Genomic DNA, 26160 nt, shown 5'->3' on the forward strand with positions numbered 1-26160 from the left:
CTCCCTCAGTCTTAGTTTCCTCGTCTACTCGTTACACACAAACCCGCCCACGTCGATCTACATCTACATGATTACTCTGCAGTTCACAGTTAAGTGCCTGGTAGAGTGTTCATCGAACCACCTTTAAACAACTTGTCTACCATTTCACTCTTGAACAGTGCTCGGGAAAAACGAACACTTGAATCTATCCGTGCGAGCTCTGATTTCTCTTATTTTATGATGATGATAATTTCTCCCTATATAGGTGGGCTTCAACAAAATATTTCCACACTCCGAGGAGAAAGTTGTTGACTGAAATTCCATGAGAAGATGCTGCCGCAGCGATGCACGCCTTTGTTTCAATGACTACCAACCCAATTCGCATGTCATATCCATGGAACTCTCTCCCTTATTTAGCTATAACACAAAACGAGCTGCCGTTCCTTAAGCATTTTCGATGTCCTCCGTGAATCCTGTCTGATGCGGATACCTCACGCACAGCGATACTGTAGAAGAGGGTGGACAAGCGTACTGTAAGCAGTCTCTTTAGTAGACCTGTTACATTTTCTTAGTGTTCTGCCAATAAATTGCAGTCTTTGGTTTGATTTCTTTACAACATTATTTATTATCACAAGCATCATGTACATGCACCAATGTCTTATCAACATATGAAATGTTTCGCGAAAACTCTTTATTAACACGAACAATCCTGTTGGCAGAACATCCGCAACTGAACATTATAGCAGAGGTTGAAAATACCACTTCAGCTGTAAATTACTTTATTTTCACACGACAGTTTCGAACTGTTATAAACCTATCCTCAGGTGTCGTAGCTGTGCTGTGGTCCCCGAGCGCTGCGTGTACCAGGAGCGGTGTGATGCCTATGCGCGCACTACGCCGAACAGGCTGTTTACAGAGAAATACACCCAACTCTAATCATCACTTAACTGTAGCATTACGTCGGCAGGAAATGCTGAAAACACTTTTGGAACCAGAATGAGATTTTCACCCTGCAGCGGAGTGTGCGCTGATATGAAACTTCCTGGCAGATTAAAACTGTGTGCCCGACCGAGACTCGAACTCGGGACCTTTGCCTTTCGCGGGCAAGTGCTCTACCAACTGAGCTACCGAAGCACGACTCACGCCCGGTACTCACAGCTTTACTTCTGCCAGTAGAGCACTTGCCCGCGAAAGGCAAAGGTCCCGAGTTCGAGTCTCGGTCGGGCACACAGTTTTAATCTGCCAGGAAGTTTCACTTTTGGAACCAATTTTATGTTGGCAACCCCGCAGAAGCTGGTTTCAGATGCTTTCTAGCCTGTTCAAAGCGGTGATTGCTTTGTTCTGGTGTTTTTCAAGATAAGGTGTTCACATCAGCTGTAACTTTGCTTTGTTTAGAAACTTTCAACGTGTCCCGACTTGTGTTTATCTCTCGATAATTACTTTCCTTAATAAATCAAGTCTCCGCGTCCATTGTTTCATCGTTTCTCCGATCAAAAGTATAAATTAAGCTGGTTTACACAGTAAATCTCCTGTAACTTGTAGTCCTCTTTATTTTGTGGACAGAAAGAATGGGCAAGTAATTCTGTTGCGTGTTTATTCGTCTTAACTCCGAGCCGCACGTTATCACAGGAGTTGAACTGCGACGAGAGCACCTACAAACTCTCTTCACTAGTGTCAACAAGCCTGGATGTTGGAAGTTTTATTTCTGAAATACTCGCCAGGCTTGCACTGCCGTACCAGAAAAACAAAAACTATAATAATAGGTTGGTTTTGGACAAATTTTGGTGTGAAGTGACAGCTGAATTGAGAATAACACATTTGTTAAAACATTTGTTTTCACTGTAGTCACTGTAGCATAAAAAAACATTGGGTTCCGCCGAAGAAAAATTTTGAAGAGAGCACGATTACTGGCTGATTGTGAAGCTATTTTCAGTGTAAGATAATGTTAAATCATTTCCTGTCAGTTATTAATTTATACAGTAAGCAAATGCATTTAACAGTGTTGTTGGCCACATCTGCAAAGTTTTGTACTTATGTGGCTAATACTGTCCATTTACAATATAGTAAATCAAAACCAAATTCAACTTTTCTTCATGCTCGTGATATCCCAATGCTTAAATATTCTTCTTCAGCATCTGACTGATGCCTTCCCTTAGCTCGATTAACATATGTGACTTTATAAGTAGCTTCAGCCAGTCCTCGGGCCACTATAACACATTATGTTTTGGATCATAGAGCCAGAATTGGCACCACAAATCTCTCGAATACAATTTCCATCCACGCTTTCTAGACCACTAGGAAAATCTAAATATTGTAATAGTCATCCCCTATTTTTCTGAAATTGTTTATGTCTGCAAATTTCATTTTTGACTGTCTTCCGATATATCTCTGGTTAATACTCTTTTCGCAACGTTGCAACTCCAACAAGGAAATGAAATGCAAAACTGATAAAAGACTTAACTATCCAGTATACAGACGAGTGAAAAGAGTATTCAGTAAAACTCATGATTTTTTTCCAATTTATTATGTATTTATGATTATGCAGTATGGTTTCAAACAGCAAAATATTGTTATTCGAGCTTTGTTAAGTTTTTTAGGAAATGCGGTATGAAATAAATGGAAAAGCTTGCGTGAGGAATTTGGTTCTACCTATGCTTCCTTTTCAAAGACAGAATAAAACACTGCCCCACGCTATTATCAAAGCTCTCTCATGAATACCTATAGCCCCTTGAGTGGCCACGCGGTTTAAGGCGCAATGTCACGGATTGCGCGTCCTCTCCCGCCGGAGGTTCGAGTCCTCCCTCCGGCATAGGTATGTGTCTTGCTCTTAGCATAAGTTAGTTTAAGTAGTGTGTAAGTCTAGGGACCGATGATCACAGCAGTTTGGTCCCTTAGGAATTCACACACATTTGAACATTTTTGAATACCTATTATTGGATGCTATCCAAAATTCCCGATAAATTTAATATTGCGACCAATCAATCAGCAGTATGAACTGCCGCAGCTATACGTCTCTATATGTCTTTCAACTGCCAGCCTGCAAGAAAAAAACTACGTGGCGTTACTGTGAGTGTATTCGTGTGAACGTTGTTGCTGATTTTTTTTTTTACACCTTTCTACTGTGTTTGTTAAACTGCAGCTGAAACCCACCGCACGCGAAGGGAGGCTTTTAGCAAGCAAGCTCTGAACCAAGCAAGTGGTTTAAGAGATTTAAATATGGCTGGGAGTCTGTGGAGGATGGCAAACACTCGGGCCGACCGCCATCATGCACAACTCCGTAAACGATCGCTGAAGTCCGAGAAGTGATCCACAAGGAAAGAACGCAGACAATCAACGGTTTTTGTGAAATCGTCGGAATCTCATACGGGACAAGACAACGCATTCTAACTGATGAACTGAACAAACTGCAGCGAACTTCGTTCCTCGACATTTGAACGTCGACCAGCGTGACCATCAGGGAGAGGTGTCCTCTGAAACACAACCAACATTTCGAGATGATTCAGATATACTGTCCAGGGACACAACTGCCGATGAAACATGTACGTACCCTGAAACAAAACACAAATCCACGCAGTGGAAGAAACCATCTCCCCCGCGGCCCAAAACACAAGCCAGTATGATATAAACAGTAAGTCTCGAATGCGATCAGGCAAGGAATTTACGTTGCAAAGTTTTAAGAACAATGAGGGAAGATGTCAGACACAAACGACCTGAGAGATGGAAGAACAAAGACTGGTTGCTGGATGATGACAATTTACCTCACACACTTCGCTCACTGTGGGGGAATTCCTGGCAGAAAACGTGACAACAGTCCCACACCGTTATCTAGTCTCTCGCTACTTCTTCCTCTCCTTGAAAATGAAGTTTGAATGGCGGAATTTTAAATCCACAGGAGAGATTAGATGGGAATCACAAATAATTTTGAACGCTCTTCAGATTTCCAGCACTGTTTGCAAAAATGGATAATCGCTGGAAGCGATGCACTCAAGTGCGAGGGGATTAATTTGAAGGTGATGGTGGAAATGAAGTTGTAAGGTTTGTTTACTGATTTTTAAGGGGATATGCTGGGAAATTTTGGGCAGTGCCTGGTAAAAGCCAAGGCCAACGCTTCGCTTTAGTCGCTGCTCTCTGTGACGCTCTTATCTATCATAATCGTAGCCTAAAGCCGTCCTCACACGGCACGAAATAGCTGACGTTGACTTGGATGCGGATGGGGCATCCGTACACACGATAAACAGCGCTGTCGGTACGCGGGACGAGTTGATTAACGTGATTCCAACTCTCCAGCGCCACTTGTCGGCTTTATTTGGCTCGTAAAACACACAGTCCGTTTACGAAAACGGACGCGCGTAAAGCTCCTACGTTAGATGCATTAAAATACATATTTCCTCCATTGTCCATATGTTAGTCATATTGTTCTAAATAAAAGCTGCCATATATTTCCGCCATTTTGTTGCAACAAACCGTAAGCGTTTTCGAGAGACCCTCAACGTGCTGGTGCTTAGAAACGGCATACAGAATGTTAGGGGTATAAATGCAGATATTGCGATCGTTGATACTTTAATATGCACCCATTTCAGTGTGTCAGTTGTTTTTTTCCTGCGTCTGACAGTCTTCCACAAACACATCACGTAATTTATTACCTTATATTTTAAGGTCTTAACTACACCACAATGTGGTGTTACGCGGCAAGTGAACAACTGCTCCGTTAAGAAACTATTAAAGCACTCCGTCTTCAGGCCACGAGTGGCCTACCGGGGCCATCCGATCGCCATGTCATCCTCAGTGGAGGATGCGGATAGGAGGGGCGTGGGGTCAGCACACCGCTCTCCCGGTCGTTATGATGGTATTCTGGTCGAAGCCGCTACTATTCGGTCGAGTAGCTCCTCAATTGGCATCATGAGGCTGAGTGCACCCCGAAAAATGGCAACAGCACATGGCTGCCTGGATGGTCACCCTCCCAAGTGCTGACCACGCCCGACAACGCTTAACTTCGGTGAGCTCACGGGAACCGGTGTATCCACTGCGGTAAAGCCGTTGCCAAGAAACTATTAATAACATGCTTTTTTGACATTTTGATGATAATAATTTTTTAAAATTTTTGTTACGATTCCATTGTTATCGCTTATAATTTTTAAAGGACCACACGATCATTTGACAGTTCTATTGTTTATTTAAGTAAAACCCAGATTTCGGCCTTTTATGCCATTTTCAAGTGTTTGCTAAAAGCAAAAACTGCATTCAATATTGAAATTTTACGTGTTCTTATTGTATGTAATTTTTGCTTTAAGCAAATACTTGAAAACGTCTTAAAACGCGGAAACATGGGTTGTACTTCAAAAAACAATAAAACAGTCAAATGCAGGTATGTTACTTTAAAAAATATTGTATGACTGTTGTTCAGCAACATCAAGAACTGCTTATTATTTATGATTTAAAATTGAAGTAATCAGTGAATAATATAAGTTTTCTCATCTTTTTAAAATTTTATTAAACTTTAAAATGAACAACGTGTTCCATCAATGTACCAGGAATCTCAAAGTGTCGCGCCAGAGGAAATGTTTGGGAATTCCTGGTGTAGACTAATCGTTTTGAGTCAACACGTCCACACTTCATCACCTGACCTACTGACCAGAGGAAAATAAACATTAATGTCTTGCTCCTGCCACATGTACTTGGAGGAAATAACCAACCTAAAAACCTACTACTTCTCATTGAAACGCCAAAGAAACTAGTACAGGCATGCGTATTCAAATACAGAGATACGTAAACAGGCAGCATAAGGCGCTGAAATCGGCAACGCCTATATAACAAGTGTCTGGTGCAGTTGTTAATTCGGTTATTGCTGCTACAAAGGCAGGTCATCAAGATTTATGTGAGTTTGAACGTGGTGTTATATTTGGCACACGAGCGATGGGACGCAGCATCTCCGAGGTTGCGATGAGATGGGAATTTTCCCGCATGACCATTTGACGAGCATACCGTGAATATCAGGAATCCGAAAAAATACCAAATCTCCGACATCGCTGCGGCCGGAAAAAGATTCAGCAAGAACGGGACCAACGACGACCGAAGAGAATCGTTCAACGTGACGAAATCACAACCCTTCCGCAAATTATTGCAGACTTCAGTGCTGGGCCATCAACAAGTGTCAGCGTGCGAACCATTCAACGAAACATCATCGAATGGGCTTTCGGAGCAGAAGGTCCAATCGTGTACCGTTGATGACTGCACGACACAAAGCTTTACGTCTCGCCTGGGCCCGTCAATACCGATGTTGGACTTCGATGACAGGAAACATGTTTCCTGGACGAACGAGTCTCGTTTCAAATTGTATTGAGCGGATGGACGTATACGGGTATGGAGACAACCTCACGGCTCCATGGACCGTGCAAGTCAGCGGGGGACTGTTCAAGCTAATGGAGGCTCTGTAATGGTGAGGGGCGCGTGTAGTTGGAGTGATATGGAACCCCTGATACGTCTACATACGACTCTCACACGTGACGTTTACGTAAGCAGCCAGTCTGATCACCTGCATTCATTCAGCTTCTGTATGTCCAACAAAACAGCCTGAAGATGACGCAACGGAGTGTCGAAACTGGTAGCGACAAAATAATAAAATCATAAGTCGGCTTGTAATGGTACTTGAATTACGTAACCATTATGGCACCTCACCTCAACCTCTCGATACCAGCAATATTCTACTGTGTTTCTGTAAAATAGTTAACATATTTCTGTGACAACATTCAGATTTGATTTCATTAGTGCAGAGGTACTTCGATACATCGATATGTATATATTGCAATGATATTATTCTTATGCGTATTCTTTCTTTTGTCACTATGATCTTTGACGTACTTGTAACTCTGATTTTTGGGCGCGTAAGCGGTTATTAGAGAGTCAAGCTTTGGTCGCCATGTTAAAAAGACTCAAATTGTAGTCAGTTTATGAAATGTGAACTTTAACAGTGAGGAAGATCTTTTCAAGTATGTTTCATATTGTGAAGTGATGTTTTGGAACGAGTTACGTGATATTGCAACAAAAGTAATAAAAAAGAAGTGTAACTTAAATTCGGAGTGCTGATTACTTTTTTTTACATCACCATTGTCCTAACTTGCAAAAGTTTCATCTTCAAGAATGGTTTATGAAACACATCTATAAAACTTTTGAATATCTCAGAATAACACCTAGGCCTCTTTGCATCCGAGCTTGGAATCATCACTACCTAGATTTTGGACGATTGAGCCATGAGGTCACAACGAGACCAGAGTGGGATACACGAAAAGATGAGTGCCTAGTTTATCCATTATTTCAAGAAATTACTTTATTGACTGTGCTCTAATGACACCTGCCACGTAATATAACTTTGTTGTTGCCCGAAACTGCAATATTTAGCAGCGTGAGCAACACCACAATTATAATTAATTTTTGACCTTTGTTGTGGTAGGGTTGTTAGAGGCTGTAGGTGTTTTTATTTTTTGTCGAATGCATCCATTCATGTTCATTGTGCATCCCGACGGACCTGGGCAACTCCAGCAGGACTATGCGGCAACCCACACGTCCGGAACTGATACAGGGCGGATGCAGGGTCACTTTCTGAGTTTAAACTCTTCCTCTGGCCACCAAACTCCCTAGACATGAACATTATTGAGCATATCTACAATGGCTTGGAAGGTGCTGTCCAGAAGAGACCTCCACGTCCTCGTACTCTTACGGATTTATGGACAGCCCTGCAGGATTCATGATGACAGTTCCCTCCAGCACTACTTCAGACATCGGTCGACTCCATGACGCGTCGTTTTGCGGCACTTCTGCGTGCTCGCGGGGTCCCTACACGATATTAGATGGGTTTACCAGTTTCTTTGGCTCTTCAGTGTACTTTACGTGGCACGCTGCCGAAATAGTACAGAACTTTTTTGTGTTTCACACGACGAAACGACACTTCAACGTCAAATATCAGGGAATGACGTAAGAATATTCGTACAACTCCACGTCAACGTTGGCAGTTCGTCCAGTGTGAGGACGGCCAAGTGACAGTGACTGGATGTTTGTCGAGCTGGGGGACAGGTGAGACTTTTGTGAATCAGTGAGGCAGCGGGAGGCCCCCGGCGCGGCAGTGCGTGCCGGAAGCTGGCGCTGTGCGGCGGCCGGCGGCGGCGGCCCTGGGCGTCGGCCGGCGCTGCCCTTGAACCAGAGGCGCCGCCAGTCGCAGCGGCAGCCACACTTTTGTTTGTGTTGCGCCGAGCGTGACCGCCGCAGCCCGGCGCTCCCAACCCACGCAAGCCGCCGCCGCTGGCCCTCGTCCCATCCAGTCGCGCTCTGGCCACGCCTCACTAGCTACGTGTTTAAACCTGCGTGTACGCTACACTAAATAGCTTCGCGAAACAGTTTCACGAGCCAAGTCTCGCGTGCTAAGCCGGCCTCGGTGGCCGAGCCATTCTAAGCGCTTCAGTCTGGAACCGCGCGGTCGCTACGGTCGCAGGTTCGAATCCTGCCCCGGGCATGGATGTGTGTGATGTCCTTAGGTTAGTTAGGTTTAAATAGTTCTAAGTTCTAGGGGACTGATGATCTCAGATGTTAAGTCCCATAGTGCTCAGAGCCATTTGAATCACTTTATTCGCGTGCTAAACGAGTGCGCAATGCAAAACCCAAAGAAATTCTGATCGTTTGTAAAGGATGTTAGTAGCACCAAAGTTAGTGTCCAGCCACTCACAGATCAAACAGGACTGATACTGACGATGCCGGCCGGAGTGGCCGAGCGGTTCTACATCTACATCTACATACATACTCCGATTTTGAGGGTCATGAGGTCAGAACTCCGTCGGGTTTCTTGAGCTCAGAACCTCTACTAATCCATCGAATAGCTGCTACGCTGGTCTCACGATGCTGAGTGCACCCCGTACCAGTCCTCACGTCAAGGAAAAATCCGTGGTAATACCAGGAACCGAAACCGGGTTCTCCGCAAGGCAGTCACCTGTGCGAACCACTCAGTTACTGCAATGGACGCTCTAGGTTAGGAGCCGTACGAAACAGAACCAACAGGGGATACTGAATGTATACAGAGAAGGGCAGCACGAATGGTCACCAGTTTGTCTGACCTGTCGGAGTGTTGTCACTGAGATGCTGACGAAACTGCACTGGCACTCATGAAAACATAAGGAAACTACCACGATAAAGCTTACAAAGTGACCCTCCATACTGTAAACCACGGATTTTGATGCGCTTCAAATATGTTGTAGGGGCACTTATCCCGAGTACCTGGCTATCCGGTTTTTTAGCGACGGGCGTTAGTTTTTGAGAAAATCGACTTTGAAGTTCATTGCGTGCTTCGTATATCCGTAATATTACGCATTTTTCTAGCAAGTCAGCGTAGCACAGCGATTAAGATTCACAGCTACCGCGCTGGAGGTACCGTATTCGAATCCTGCTCGTGTGCTTCTTTTTTTTTCAAAATTGACCGAATTTTTCAATTTTATTTCAAAGAATATCAACAAACAGTGTAAGGTGTGCGAAATTATAAAGATATACTCAGTTATTCATTTTTTCAAATATTCATTCCGTTTGTGGTTCACACCATATTCTCACAATTCATCTTATTCGTTGAAATCTATCAATTCATCATCAATAATGATCTGTCTTTCGGCCAAGAGATCCTGTATTGCGATACGTATCTCATCACCAATTGCAACTGGACTGGCAGAGATCATGCTAGGCGGTGTATTCGTTACGAGATTCAAATCGCGGAGTAGATTTTTGGCGTATTTAATGGCATTTGTGATTTCGCCTTTTGATTCTTCGTTCAACTCCTCTGCTTGTGGATCTTCTTCTGGCTGCACTACTGCAGAAACACTTCGTTCTTCCATTTCACAGAATTTTTCTAACACACGGCACTAGAGACGCTTTGCGAGCAAATGACGCTGTAGTTAGATGCGAACGTAAAGGAATGCAACTCGCATCCTCACTGACCTAGGAGCTGGGGTTCCCGTTGTGGCTAACGGTATTCACGGGAGAGGGGACGATAATGGGCGGAGATCGATTTCAGGTAATACAAGAAGCGACTATTATACGAACATTTGGAACTCCAACTGCGAACCACAAACGGTATTAATATTTGAAAAAATTAATAACTGAATATATCTTTATAATTTCGCACACCTTACACTGTTTATTGATAATCTTTGAAATAAAATTGAAAAATTCGGTCGATTTTGAAAAAACAAAGTACCCAAGCAGGATTCGAGCACTGTACCTCCAGCGCTGTAGCCGTGGACTTTAACCGCTGCGCTACGTTGACTTGCGCGATACATATGTAATATTACAGGTATACGAAGCGCGCAATGAACTTCAAAATCGATTTTCTCAAAAACTAAGGCCCGTCGCTAAAAAACCGGATAGCCAGGTACTCAGGTTAAGTGCCTCTACAACATATTTGAAGCGCATCAAAATCGGTGATTTACAGTATGGAGGGTCCCCTTGTTAGTTACAAAGGTTCAAGTAATGGCTTTTAATGATGAAGCAAAGAATATACTCCCGTAGGGATCGTGAGGACAAGTTTGGACTAGTTACAACTGTACACAGAGGCATTTAAACAATCATGCCACACTCCATATGTGAATTGTAGATGTAGATGCTGTTTCACAGAGAACCGTACCGAGACCTATGTGGGAGGGGGGCTGGGACTGCCTCTACAGACGAGTCGACTTGAGAAGATGCCTGACAATAGCAGTGGGCTGGGCCGGCAACTTTGTGCACCTAACTCAACCAATCAGGTAACGCCATCTGCCCCAGTGTTGTCATAGTTCTATACACGGCTACTGTTTCCACCGGCAGCCCTTTGTGCTTCGCAACTGAAAGCTGACGACAGTGCTGCTAGTTTATTATGTTGACTAGACTATAGTGACGTCACAGTCAGAGTGCTAAGCACAGGCAAGCGGCAAACGCTGCTTGTAGTAGATGAAATTTTGGTGCGAACATGCAGACAGTCATATATCATCCATTTCACGCAGATTACATTCCACTGCAGAGAAGCTGGCACCTAATTGTCACCTGAAAGGTTTCCCATATACCACGGATGGGGTAATGATAGCATACATGAATTCCTAACGAAATTGCAAGTATCAGGAAATGAAAAAAAGATCTGAAGAATACCACTGGATAGACTCTGGCGAATATCACCGTACATAAAGTAATTTTCGGGTTGCTCCCTCAGAAGCTGTTGCATGCTAACAAAACTTAAATGATCAGTCATTTTTTAAGTGAGTATTGCACATATGCACTGCAGAACGCAATACTGTTCAATTTTACCATAACATCAGTACAGTTCTTTGAAAGCCTTTCATATGGCTAAACATGCTCTGTAATATTGAGTACCTATTGGAAACTAGAATATCATTTAATATCCACTTGTAAAAAGTCACCTTGCAGCTGTTCAGGCACTACTCCACACATAAAATTCCGAAAAGTCTAAAAAAAAAATAAAAATAAAACAAATGTGGTGTCTTTGAAAGAAAGTCAGTAAAACAAAATGAAGTTCGTAGTAATTTTTTACGAAAGAGCAGAAACCACTTTAATTTCTTCATGCTGTCCTTGAAACATAGAAACCATTAACCTCATCCTCCTCTCACCTTAAAATATGGTACCTTCTCCACTAAATACTCTTTGTTCCTTTTTCTTTGGTGATTTTCTTTTGGCAGAGAGATTCACAGACATCTAGGATAGTTGTACAAAAAACAAAGAAGGTACAGCATCCATTCAGTTTCAGGATTTCCCTGTAGATTGCTAAGAGAGACGTATCCAGTCTTATCTATGCTCTTAAGTAAAAAAGTGCTTCTTGGCGAAATGTTTAGCACCAACCACAGCGTTCTCTCAAGATGCAAAATCTACCCGATAAGTAGCTTGCAACCACATAGCGCGAATGTATTAATATTTTGGAAATCAAAATTAAAATATTTCTTTCCTTGTTCGACCAGTACTCTACAGTACAGCCTGGTACATAACAAGTACACACTATTTCCAGTGTCTCTAATAAGTAACAGAGGTAACGGCGTTGCCGCAGTGGATACACCGGTTCCCGTGAGCTCACGAAAGTAAAGCGCTGTCGGGCGTGGTCGGCACTTGGATGGGTGACCATCCAGGCCGCTATGCGCTGTTGCCATTTTTCGGGGTGCACTGAGCCTCGTGATGCCAATTGAGGAGCTACTCGACCGATTAGTAGCGCCTTCGGTCAAGAATACCATCATAACGACCGGGAGAGTGGTGTGCTGACCCCACGCCCCTCCTATCCGCATCCTCCATTGGCGGTCGGATGGTCCCGGTAGGCCACTCGTGGCCTGATGACGGGTTGAGTGCTAACAAGTAACAGACACATATATCCTTATCGAAAACAAGAAATAACATGTTGCACACGATTAAACAAGCACTACTTATGAAAGAAAATACGACGATAAGAGTTATCTTTCCGTCAATAATAAGTGGCCTTACTAAACTGGCTAAACCATTAACAGAATCGATATGTGGGTACGAAATTCTTAGCTCCATGACATGCACACGTTGTTTATGTGGCAGAGTTGAAGTTAACTTGAAATGCAGACTTTCCCATCGGTATTTGCGTCCGTGGTGAATTTTGTTTTATTGGCATTGGGCAGAGGTCCTAGGCATATACCTCTGCCTAACGTTACGTAATGCTGGACACATCATGACAAACTGTAAAGATGCGTACCCATTCAACGATCGGGTCGTGACGTCATGAGGCCGCTGTCTAAGATCACACAGTCGCGCCGATGTGTGTTATGGAGCTTTTAGTGGGGAAGAGCTGGCGCTGTTTGCTTCATTTAGAACCAAAGCGCAATTCTAGTCTGATTTCAGTCCCTCTTCTTTCCTGTTAATATGGTTTTGTGCTTTGAAATTTCCTCATTCTGTATTCTTGCAAATGAACATTTAACGGGAACGTTGAAGGGTGGTTACTGATGGCTCTTCTACTTCTCGAAACAATACGATCTCCTCAAATTCTGTTGTAGAAATAGTTCTTCCTTGGGAACCTTGGCTAGTTCATTGTGACTTGAAGGAACGGTTTCCTTAAGGTTTGTGTAACTGAAGATAAATATATAAGATGTCATTTATTGCGAACTATTGTCTGTACTTTCGTTCAGCCTCCCGGCTTGCTGCGCCATACATTAAACAAGTGTTCCTGTAACGAGTATTACTCCATGTTCGACAACCAGGCATGAACTTAACAGAGGTCAGCCTTGCAGCCCACAAGTCACAGACAGTCTCTATGGTTTTTTTTTTTTAGGTTGTGTGACCAACGTGGATACGGCAGGTATTTAATTCATATGAAAGAAAAACAATTTACAAAAATTTACTTCTCGCGCATTGCTCACAACTCTCGTAGGCGGCCATAGTTCACTGTCTCAAATTAGTCAGTTGGGCATAATTTATCACCTGTATAATTCTGCCTCAAAAGTCTTCCTTACACACTGCCTGTATCTTCACATTAAACTGTCCTTCCGATACGAACGTATGTCTGAAGGAACAGACACTGTTCTGACGATTACTACTGTGGTAAATATTACGAAAATGGATTCGCATTTCGCTATTCCAGACATGTTGAGAGGTGGCATGAGCCCCCTCTCATATTTCTATCTTACTCTGAGTAATTCGATTTTCCTCTCTAATTGCATGCGGTGAGAAGTTGCTATTCCTTCACACGCGGACTTCCCACGCAGCGTCTCTCGTCACCCGGGTGGTCCAGTGACAGGCAGGATCTGCTGATCTTGAAAGGGTTAAGCCGACGGGTGTGAGGGAGTCGAGTGAATACTTTCCAGACGCCGACATTGTCATAAGAGCGGGAGCGATACGCCCACAGGGGCCTGAAGGAGCGGCTGGGCTAGAGATTCCGTTACTTCGCAGAAACTTAGTGAAAACACTTTCAGGCGGGCTACCAGCGAGGCGTGGGAATGACTTGTGTTCCCAGGCAGTCTTGGCGGGCAAATTCCCGCGTTTTCTGCAAAATCGTAACTGTGATTGGATTGCTCAGGGCATAGCTCCATGACGTAGCAAAATCGGCGCAGAAATTGGCGCCAAGAATCTCCATTGGTGGAATGGTAGTGCTTCGGCAATAGAGTGGAATTTTCAGCCAGTTTTCGAGTTGCTGATTGGAACGTTTAACCACGGCCACTGTCGTGGGGGCGGGAATGTTCTGTGTTCGGTTTATACGGGTGCTCTTGAGGAAGTCGGCTCTCGCCTTTCGGTTGGGGTAGGTTACAAGACTGAGCTCTCTGGACAGCCTGCCTTCCGTTGGCTGTCTAATATACTTCCATTTAATTGTAACTGTTTGACGAAGTTGCTGAAGTTTCGACTTCAACGTAACTTTCCGGGTACAGTTGGCAATTGAGTGTTCTGTGTACAAGCTGCCTATGTTGTCCGTCTTGAGCAGTTTTGGCTAAAGTTGACTGTATGGGAGTTACTGTGTGACTTCGCTTGTTAAAATCAATCACTGTACCGTCAGTGATTGTGTGGCGAACCTTCTTCGTCTCCCTCAGAGGCGCATTTGTATTGATAGGAAGTCTTTAGTCTGGAACAACCAGACCAGGATAATTTGTTTCGGGCTATACTCGCGACATTATCATCACCACGACGGGACGTTGAAGCAACCAGCCATCGCTTCCGGTACGCCAGATCGTGTCCTTGCAGTTGAAATGTCGTGTGACGATGGCCTCCCGTTGGGTAGACCGTTCGTCTGGTGCAAGTCTTTCGATTTGACGCCACTTCGGCGACTTGCGCGTCGATGGGGATGAAATGATGATGGTTAGGACAACACAACACCCAGTCCCTGAGCGGAGAAAATCTCTGACCCAGCCGGGAATCGAACCCGGGCCCTGAGGATTGACATTCTGTCGCGCTGACCACGCAGCTACCGGGGACGGACTCCTTGCAGTTAAGAAGACAGCTTGGTAATGTATGTCCGCAGCACCGGCAGATTAGGGAATTTGCTCTGTGATAATCAGAGCTCAGCAGAGCGCGCCTTTTCCCGTCTTTTCTTATGTGGTTCTGTCTTGGATGTTCATTGCCTGAGTTCTCACTACTGTAGCAGCAATTAATATTGGGTTGGCTGGGTGTTCCTCTTAAGATTTGAGTTGCAAGGAATTGGCCCCACATACCACTTGGACATAAATGTCACAATCTAGTTTATGGACAACCTCAGCTTCACAGCATTTATTTGAGTATCCAATTTTGATGTATTGTAAATGTTTCATGTGTTTTGTTTATTATTTTGAGTTTAGTCATAATAAATCAAATTGTTATTTTGGACAGAACTTTCATTCTGTTAATCGGTAGAGCAACCCTTTCATTTCTCACTACGTTAATGAAAGTTTCCTTTATTTAATTTCTATCAAATTAAATTATTGCAGGTGCCAAACTCTTTTCTGCTCCACTTGCAGGGTCGATTACAGTCAGTTCTTAATCCATGTGCAACAGCAAAAGTCGGAGTTAGAAAAGGGGGGGGGGGGCTTACAGCATCATTTACATATGAAGATACTAAAAGAATTTAGTGTTAAATACACTGCTAGTCCCGGCACCTCGCAAGTTCAGTGTCTCAAACTAGTCAGCTGGGCATAATTTATCACCTGTATGATTCTGCCTCAAAAGTCTTGATTACACATTGCTTCTATCTTCACATTAAACTGTCCTTCCGATACGCACGTATGTATGAAGGAACAGATACTGCTCTGACGATTACTACTGTGGCAAATATTACGCTATTCCGGACTGGTTTCAACTGTTTGTGACAGAGAAAATTCGTGCCGGATCGGGACACGAACCCAGATGTCCCTCTTATCGCGAGCGGTCGCCTTAGCTGCTTCGACTATCCTAGCGCCCCCACCCTCTCCAAACTTCTCTATGCAACTGAGTCCACAACCGTAACGCTCGCATATTTCGTGGTTTGTACACATGGAGAAACAAATATTTTATCATCATCTTAAGTCGTTGAGGTATGGGTACATCGTAGATCCTTACAAAGTCTTTGTTTATACAGTACCTGTATTATCACATTACACAAACACCGTTCTGACAGTTACAGCTGTGGTATATACCCGGTGGCTATAATTAAAATGCAGCTACTCATGGATGTCCATTGTGGGCTACAGTTATCGTACAGCAGCGGGGAAAAGGTATTCCAAATCTGGGTACCAGGCACAAAACAGGCACAGGACAAGATCTCGTAGACATCACAAATTGTCTAAGTGGCGGTTAACAATAAAATCAACATTATGCCTTTGTCACTTGTTTCACTTTTTCTGGCCACGTCCCTTTTCTAATCCGTTACATATGTAAACATTTCTATACTTGTTTCTTGCATTCGCAACACTGATCTGAACCACATGGCCAAAACTGGAACTAATTTTTTTCAGCATCAGTTTCCCATTAAAGCATCAGAATATCTACCAAGTTTCAGTGCCATACGATAATTACAACCACGCTGGATCTCAGTGAGTAGCAGCAGTTTAATTGAAACCTCCCGATATTATAAAAATTGATTCAATTGGCCTTACGACTTATCTTAGAAGCTAGATTAAGAAAAGGCAAACCTACGTTTACAGCATTTGTAGACTTAGAGAAAGCTTTTGACAATGTTGACTGGAATACTCTCTTTCAAATTCTGAAGGTGGCAGGGGTAAAATACAGGGAGCGAAAGGCTATTTACAATTTGTACAGAAACCAGATGGCAGTTGTAAGAGTCGAGGGACATGAAAGGGAAGCAGTGGTTGGGAAGGGAGTGAGACAGGGTTGTAGCCTCTCCCCAATGTTATTCAATCTGTATATTGAACAAGCAGTAAAGGAAACGAAAGAAAAATTCGGAATACGTATTAAAATTCATGGAGAAGAAATAAAATCTTTAAGGTTCGCCGATGGCATTGTAGTTCTGTGAGACAGCAAAGAACTTGGAAGAGCAGTTGAACGGAATGGACAGTGTCTTGAAAGGAGGATAAAAGATGAACATCAACAAAAGCAACACGAGGATAATGGAATGTAGTCGAATTAAATTGGGTGATGCTGAGGGTATTAGATTAGTAAATGAGACACTCAAAGTAGTAAAGGAGAGAGAGGTTTACGGGCGCTAAACAGCGGGGTCATCAGCGGGTAGTAAAGGAGTTTTGCTATTTGGGGAGCAAAATAACTGATGATGGTCGAAGTTGAGAGGATATAAAATCTAGACTGGCAATGGCACGGAAAGCGTTTCTGAAGAAGGGCAATCTGTTAACATCGAGTATAGATTTAAGAGTCAGGAAGTCGTTTCTGAAAGTATTTGTATGGAGTGTAGCCATGTATGTAAGTGAAACATGGACGATAAATAGTTTCGAGAAGAAGAGAATAGAAGCTTTCGAAATGTGGTGCTACAGAAGAATGCTGAAGATTAGATGGGTAGATCACATAACTAATGAAGAGGTATTGAATAGAATTGAGGAGGAGTTTGTGGCACAACTTGACAAGAAGAAGGGATCGGTAGGTAGGACATGTTCTGAGGCATCAAGGGATCACTAATTTAGTATTGGAGGGGAGCGTGGAGGGTAAAAATCGTAGAGGGAGACCAAGAGATGAATACACTAAGCAGATTCAGAAGGATGTAGGCTGCAGTAGGTACTGGGAGATGAAGCAGCTTGCACAGGATAGAGTAGCATGGAGAGCTGCACCACACCAGTGTCAGGACCGAAAACCACAACAACAACAATGGATTTTCAAGTGTCGCAAACAGCTGACTCCAATCCGAATTCGTTAAATGTGAATTCATTTTCTTAATAACATATATATCACTGTGGCTATAATACCATCTCTTCTTTATCAAAATTTTCTTATTTGCTGAAACGAATTCCTCGTATTTTGGCGACAGTCGACTCAATATTACAGGCAGCTTAACCTTCAAAGTGGTGGGCACGTTTGGTCAGCGACAGGAGCGCGTCGGCAGGGCAGCGACCAGGAAGCCGCAGCCGCAGCTGGTTGCTGCTTAGCAGAAGCGGGCAGGCACACGGATGCGAGTGGGTGGGCTGACTCGAGATGACAGGACCACGCCCAGCAGCGGCTGGCCTGACCTTGGCGGCTGGGGTTCCTGCTCCGTGCTCTGGCCGCGAACCCGGACCGCCAGATGCCTGCATTCTACTGTTGGTGACCCCTTGCCGCTCCCTAAAAGCTCCCACATCTGTTAAAACCTTTCCTTCACACAGCACAAGTTGCTCTCCCTTATCGCTGTACTGCGTTAGCGTTTGATTCGTTCAACTCTCCAAATATTTTTCTGTGTCTTTGAACGCGGAATGGTAGCTGGAGCTCTACGCCTGGAACATTCCATTTTGGAAATCGTTAGGGAATTCAATATTCCGAGGTCTAAAGTGTCACGAGTGTCTAGAGAACACCAAATTTCAGGCATTACATCTCATCAAGGACATCGCAGTGACCGACGATCTCCAATTACTGACCGTGACCAGTGGGATTCGCGTAGAGCTGTCAGTGCCAACAGAAAAGCAACACTGCGTGAAAGAACCGCAGAATTAGTGTGGGACGTAAGACGAACGTATCCGTCTGGACAGTGCGTGAAAATTTGACGTTAATGGGCTGTGGCAGTAGAAGACCGACGCGAATCACTTTGCTAACAGCACAAGATCCTTTGCGGCGCCCCTCATGGGCTCGTGACCATATCATTTGAACCACATACAGCTGGAAAACCGTGGCGTGGTCAGATGAGATCCGATTTCAGTTAGTAAGAGCTGATGGTGCGGTTCGAGTGTGGCGTAGACCCCACGAAGCCATGGAACTAAGTTGTTCAAAAAATGGTTCAAATGGCTCTGAGCACTATGGGACTCAACTGCTGAGGTCATTAGTCCCCTAGAACTTAGAACTACTTAAACCTAACTAACCTAAGGACATCACAAACATCCATGCCCGAGGCAGGATTCGAACCTGCGACCGTAGCGGTCTTGCGGTTCCGGACTGCAGCGCCTTTAACCGCACGGCCACTTCGGCCGGCAACTAAGTTGTCAATAAGGCACTGTGCAAGCTGTTGGTGGCTCCAAATGGTGCAGAGTCTGTTTGCACGGAATGGACTGGGTCCTCTGGTCCAGATGAAACGATCACTGACTGGAAATGGTTACGTTCAGCTACTTAGAAACCATTTGCAACCACTCATGGAATTCATGTATCAAAACAAAGATTGAATATTTATAGATGGCAATGCGCCGTGTCGTTGGGCAACAACTGTTCGTGATGGTTCAAAAATGGTTCAAATGGCTCTGAGCACTATGCGACTTAACTTCTGAGGTCATCAGTCGCCTAGAACTTAGAACTAATTAAACCTAACTAACCTAAGGACATCACACACATCCATGCACGAGGCAGGATTCGAACCTGCGACCGTAGCAGTCACGCGGTTCCGGAATGAGGCGCCTAGAACCGCTCGGCCACCGCGGCCGGCTGCGCGTCAATAAGCGTTTCCAAAGGAAATTCGCGGAACAATACGTCGCGTAGTTTGTCTCGTGCGCCGCATATCGTGGCTTCAGGAGTGGCCGCTACTGTGATTTCTCGCGACGCCACGGAAGCCCCGAGGCACGAATGCAAGAAACGTTTTAAGCTTACGCAACCTGAGGTCTTGCGTTATCTTACTGAAATGTAATGTCACGAAGTCCTCGAAGATAGGCCATGCTCACCGGTCTTACCATGCCAGAAATGAAGCATCTACTGTAAAAAAGACAAGCTGTCGGAACCAGACGCCATCGTTTTGTGTGCTTATTTCTAACCAATGGGCCTGCATAACATGGTGAAACCACCTGGCAACATTCATTCGCCTCGAAGCCTCCATACATGGATACGTCCAACGTGATACTGTACGCAAAACCAAAACTCATCCAGGAAGGCGACATGGTACCCATTTATGTTTCCAGCGTTGTTATTGGGTCGACGCTCCTCTCTCTGCTACTGCGTCAACGGAAACAATAATGTTTGCCGTGCTGACACGCTGTGCTGCTCCAGGTATTTTTGGGTACTTGTTTTGCTCCGAACAAGCCCATCTCCTATCTCATGGTATGTGACTTTTTTGTACGATCCGGAATGGCCGAAGGAACAATGCAGCAACTGTTTAAAAATATTGGACACCTGTTAGTGGACATTAACGTGGGGTGTGTCCACCCTTCGCTTTTATGACGGCCTGAATTCTGTTGGCGACACTTTCAGTGAGGTATATGAATGCCTGGAGGAACAGCAGCCCAATGTCCGTCAAGAGCAGATGCTGGACAGGCCCATACACTGTACACAGTACGTAATGCTGTACAATGTATTCATACTATTCTACACGTAGCGCTTTGTTGGAACGATAGGGGAGCACCCTAACCACGAAAAAATGCCCCCACGCAATAACACCATCTCCTCTCTACTTCACTGTTGGCACTACATTGATAGCAAGTAACATGCTCGAGGCAGTCGCCAAACTCAAACCCTTCCATTGATAACAATAGGATGTAACCTAATTCAGAAATCCGAGTCATTTGCAGTCATTTATTGTCCACTGCCGTAGCTCTCCACATCGCCTCAGGTGTCGCTAAGCATTGATTAAGGTAATGTGTGACTTTTGAGGAGCCACTCTACAACTGTACTCCATTCTCTTTAACTCTCGACGCACAGTCATTGTGCTATATGAACTGGTGACATCACCATGGAACTCACGAATGATTCGTCCCGCTGATTTTATGTGATTTTTTACAACCACCCTCCGCAACGGACAGGGTGAGCAGCAATCTGCAGCTGTTTGCTGATGATGTTGTGTTGTACGGGAAGGTGTCGTCATTGAATGACTTAGGAGGCCGACAGTTCGTGATTTTAACATAGATTGGACATGCATCATTGACGAGGCTTTTATCAGTTGAAGAATGCTAAGAACTTTGCCTAGCCACGCCAATTGTTATTCTGTGGAATCCTGAAACAATATCCTATACCATATGACACAGCATTTAACACACCGGAAGATGCAATTTAAAAGTTGTGAAACCGGTTCTGTGGGTCTCTAGTCGACTTAAAATAATCCTACAGTGGGATACTGGATTTTTCATTCAGTTTTGTATTTTAATAGTTTTAAGACATGTATGCAAACATCTGTTATACTGTACGAATTGGCCAGTCAATTATGTATAGTCGTAGTATGTCGTGTATGAATAAAGCAATCGCAACGTAATTTCATAATATCAACGACATAATTGATTGCTCCGTTTTATTTCTTTTTTTCTGGGCGGGATTGTCGCTTCCAAATGAAAGTTACGATTTTTCTGACGATGGGTATTAAATCTGCATTTGTAAATGGCCACGGGCCGAAACTGGTTTGTAATTAAATATAAATGTTGAAATAAAACGTCAGCTTATTCCAATAAAATAAACATCCAACAGTGGACAACATAGCTTTGCTCTTCACAAAATACATTGATTCTAAGATGAAGAAACAAATGAACAATTGCTGTCATCGTCTGATTATTACTGTGAACACTAGCTGACGTCTTCCCCGATTATTGCCGATTTTCCCCACTGCTAACAAAGGAAATTAGGCTAATAAATACTCTGCAGAGGAAATTTCCTCTTTTTTTTTCTTAACGTGTCTTTGCAGATTATTGTAATGTGGAGCTAATTAAGAATGTTATCACGAAACAGTATAGTGGCACAGTGGTAAAGAAAGTGGGATCACATTCGGGAGGAGCAGTGTTCACATATCTGTCGGCACATCCATGCTTAGGTTTTCCATGGTTTCCTTAAATTGATTATGAAAAATGCGAGATAGTTTATTTGAATAAGTCAGGATGGAATTCCGTCTGCATTATTTCCCGTCTTGGGTTACGTCTTTACTGAGTTCACAGTTGGCAGGACATAAAATCAAAATCTTGCTTCCTTCTTCTTACCAGAGTAGATAATAATGATATTGTCGCATTCTTTTAGACGAGTTCTTTCTTGGTGCTTGTTGAGTCTAAGCACGAGCTATGTCATGAATGACCATACTGTAGATGTTACTATTCGCGAAACGAAAATAACGACTGTGTCATCATCAAATCGTTTACACGACAGCACAATGAAAATTTTGAAAACTCTGGTATTTAAAACGTACTTTCGTGTACTCCTAGAACCACTCACATTTCACTTTTTCCCGCCTCGATACCCTTGTTTGATCCATTCTAAGCCCTACCATGGGTAGCATCTCCAACCCTTCTGCACTCAGTTACCAGCAAGAGAACAACCAGATCGTGTTCCTTTCCCCAGCCCTCGGAACAAAAACTTCATTCGCCAGGACCAACATCAACTCACCGTTGTTGATTCGGAGCTGAGGATAAAGACTCTGAACGTCATTTTCCAAACGACCTAAAGAGAACCAAAATTATCATCTAGCACAATAACAGCCTCACATCGCTCGCTGCACATGTCGACATCATCAAAATATCACATGTTGTAGCAATACAATGTGTGTGTGTGGTTCAAATGGCTCTGAGCACTATGGGACTTAACATCTGTGGTCATCAGTCCCCTAGAACTTAGAACTACTTAAACCTAACTAACCTAAGGACATCACACACATCCATGCCCGAGGCAGGATTCGAACCTGCGACCGTAGCAGTCGCGCGGTTCCGGACTGAGCACCTAGAACCGCGAGTGTGTGTGTGTTTTTTTTCACCTGTTCAGGTTTATCAGCTCGCACTCTTCGAGGAAAGAAAACACAGTAAAAAACATTCTACATCTAGGCGTGACAGAACCAAAATTGATGCTTTCCTGTCAATCCGTACTTGGTCCAGAGGCGTAATCACAAATATAAGTTAGTCAATTAAAAAATAATATTTGAAACTAATCACGCAAGGTAGACTTTCAGGATGCTATTATCTTCTTCTAATAGGTATGTCAAGAAACGCATGTCTGTGTGCTTTATGCCGCCCAGTTCATATGAATTCTGTAGATGACAAATGTATCGTCGCAGATGGAAACTATGTTAAACGTTTTCTTTGATTGTGTACAAAAGAAAGAACGAGAAATGTATAGTAATAGTAATTTCCAAGGACCATATTCGCAGGCACAAATTAATGGTTACAGTTATCCAACACGTAAGTGATACGTAAACGAAACGTTGAAATACTGTCCCTTTTGTGCAAATTCCACTACTTTGAAACGTTCTGTTAGAACTGTAGAAGATACCTGACTATTATAGAGATTTTGCACCATTTACTAGTACAAAACCAACTTCACAACTTTTAAGACTGAGTCAGTGAGTAAAAGCTGAATCTAAGATCTCTTTTTTCTGAAACAATAGTCCACTTATTTACGTATCTACATACAACTCGGAAGACGGAAGAAATTAAGTAACTTGTCCACAGGAAGACAGTCGCAATTTTCAAGGATTTCGAGTACAGCGTGATAGGTGTGACAGCTGGTAAGTTGGAGGTCAGGCTTGTCTTTCATGATAAGTTATCCAAGACAGGTGATATGCAGCTAGCTGTTCACAGTGGTATCTACTTCCGTGAGCAGTAAATACGTTTATTAGCTGAACGAATACAATTAGGAAAGGAATGCTAATTAAAAATTGTCGCTGTTAAATTTTTTTCCCAACGCAGTCGTCACGAAGTTGGACTTTAGTAACTGCATGCAGTCAAAGATGTTGAACCGTTTTTGCAGTGAGCCAATTGGTTTCAAAATACTTTTGCTGCAATGTAGCCTCAACTTGACTAATTACGGAAGGTAGACTGTAACAGATAGGGTCTTTGGAATTTGAAGCCAATTTACAAACCTTAGTCCTTACTACAGGTGGTCGGAACAGTTGTCGGCACGGTCTCTAATTAGCCAATTAGAACATTTTTTCTGTCTTTTTCCTTTAACTCACGAACCTACAAATATACAAAGCATCCGTTGACATTCATTTGATAAGAAACCTTTTTTTCTCTTTCACAAACGACAACTGAATATTCTACGACTTTTTAGCGACTTAACTTCAAGAGAAATGTTTCGCTCATCATTTTACAGCTATAACGCCATATTTGAAATTATATTACATGCTGCATAATTACGTTCTGTAAGATTTAAGAAAAAAAAAGGTTGACTGGAATGTTTAAAGGAAAAATAATTTCGTAAAGCGTTTTGGAGTCTCGCCTAAACCGCGCAAGGCAAATACCGGATGGGTTCCTTTGAAAGGGCACGGCCGATTTCCTTCCCCGCCCTTGATTCGAGTTTGGGCCGCGTCTCTGATAACTTCAGTGTCGACGGGACGTAAATCCCATACCTTGCTTCCTTGTTCGAGGAGTGTAGAAGTCGTGTGCCATCTGGTGCGGAAGTGGTGTTATCGTAGCGTATTTCAGAATTCGGGAGAGGGTGATTTCTAGTAATCAACCTAACTGGTTTCTCGCAGAAAGGAAAACTTCGAGATTTCGGAAGGGCGTTAAGTGCGTGGGCGTGGATTTCACGCTGAACTTCCCGCGTTCTAGGCACGTGTTTCCTTTAAGTGAACGCGCATACGTGCTCGGTAGGCACTTACAGCTGATCACTGAGCGAGAAGCTAGCCGGACGGTAGTGTTTTAGTGAACGAGATAGATATGGCGAAGTTTAGTAGAAGGCAGTAAATTATATTTGTTTCCGGAAAAAGAACAGAGAATGACGATTTTGTGTGACCCTCTCCCTACTGACGTTGATGTAGTGATTATCGGCGGGTGTTGTCAGTGGCTAGATGAAGGCAGTGTTTTGAACTGTGGGGGGTGAATATATTCCAGTCGTACCTGGATCTCTGAATCTTTCCTGAAAGTAATTAGACAGGTACACGGCGTTTCATAACTGACTTTGGAATTATCTACATCTATGTCTACATTACATCTACATGGATACTATGCAAATCACACTTAAGTGCCTGGCTCCACATTACAATAATCTGAAAAGATAAATTAAGAAAAGCGAAGAGGAAATTTCCCCCGCAGACAGCGTCATTACGTGTTATGTGTTAGCCTACTTTCCTTTGCTAGCAGTGGAGGGAACCGGCAATAATCGGACGACGTCAGCAGGTGATCACTTGTTTCCTCATATTAGAGTCAACGTATTTTATGAACAACAAAACCACGTTGTGCACTGTTGGATGTTTATTTTATTAGACTGAGATGACATTTTATTTCTACATTTATTTTGAATTAATAGCTAGTTTCGGCCCGTGGCCATTTACAAATGCAGATTTAATACCCTTCTTCAGCAAACTCGTAACTTTAGTTAGGAACCGACAATACATAATCCAGATCAGGGAAAGAGAGAGGAAATGGAACAACCTATTCTGTCGTTGATATGACAAACTTATTTTACTCTTGGTTTATTCATACACGACAAACTGCTACTGTACATAACTGATTGGCCAATTCATACAGTACAACGGGTGTTTGCATAGCTTGTAAGTTGCATCTTCTGGTGTATATAAAAGCCGTCATCAATGATGAATGCCCAGACTGCGTTAAAATCACGATAAACTATGATCACTTGAAAGGTTAAAATATGTTCCTGTGGTCTTATGTCAAGCAACAGACGGTGCCCCTCGTTAATGTTATCCGGAAGGCGCTACGCTTATGTGTGTTTGTCACCAACACAACAGTAATCGTAGCAACTGACAACACGAGCTACGAGGTGTCCAGTGTGTTGTTGGAACGTGTTTGGTTGCTGCCGTCCGCCGGCCGGTGAGGCCGAGCAGTTCTAGGCGCTTCAGTATGGAACCGCGCGACCGCTAGGGTCGCAGGTTCGAATCCTGCCTCGGGCATCGATGTGTGTGATTCCCATAGATTAGTTAGGTTTAAGTAGTTCTAAGTTCTAAGGGAATGATGATCTCAGATGTTAAGTCCCATAGTGCTAAGAGCCATTTGAACCATTTGCTACCGTCCGGGTATTGATGTTTGCTTATGATGTTGTGGCGTACGGTAAGGTGTCATCGCTGAGTGACTTTCCGAGGCTGACAGATCGTGATTTTAACATAGACTGGACATCCATAATTGATGATGGTTTTTATCAACTGAGGACGGCTGAGGACTTTGCCCAGCCATGCTAGCTGTTACTTTGCGGCATTCTGCAACAATTTCCTATACCATATAACACAGCATTTATATACACTAGAAGATGCAACTTAAGTTGTGAAACCGGCTGTGCAGGTCTATAATCGATTTA

General features: G+C 43.5%; 1 long non-coding RNA gene and 1 pseudogene across 1 annotated transcript in view; one reads left to right on the forward strand and one right to left on the reverse strand.

Annotated features, from left to right (window-relative positions):
• The window catches only part of LOC124777603, a 126791-nt gene that overhangs the window by 27551 nt on the left and 73080 nt on the right, over positions 1 to 26160 (forward strand). The gene's annotated exons all lie outside the window — the stretch shown is intronic.
• LOC124778730 lies at positions 4904 to 5021 on the reverse strand (annotated as a pseudogene).

This window comes from Schistocerca piceifrons, chromosome 2, assembly GCF_021461385.2.
Source record: "Schistocerca piceifrons isolate TAMUIC-IGC-003096 chromosome 2, iqSchPice1.1, whole genome shotgun sequence".
Taxonomy (NCBI): Eukaryota; Metazoa; Arthropoda; class Insecta; order Orthoptera; family Acrididae; genus Schistocerca; species Schistocerca piceifrons.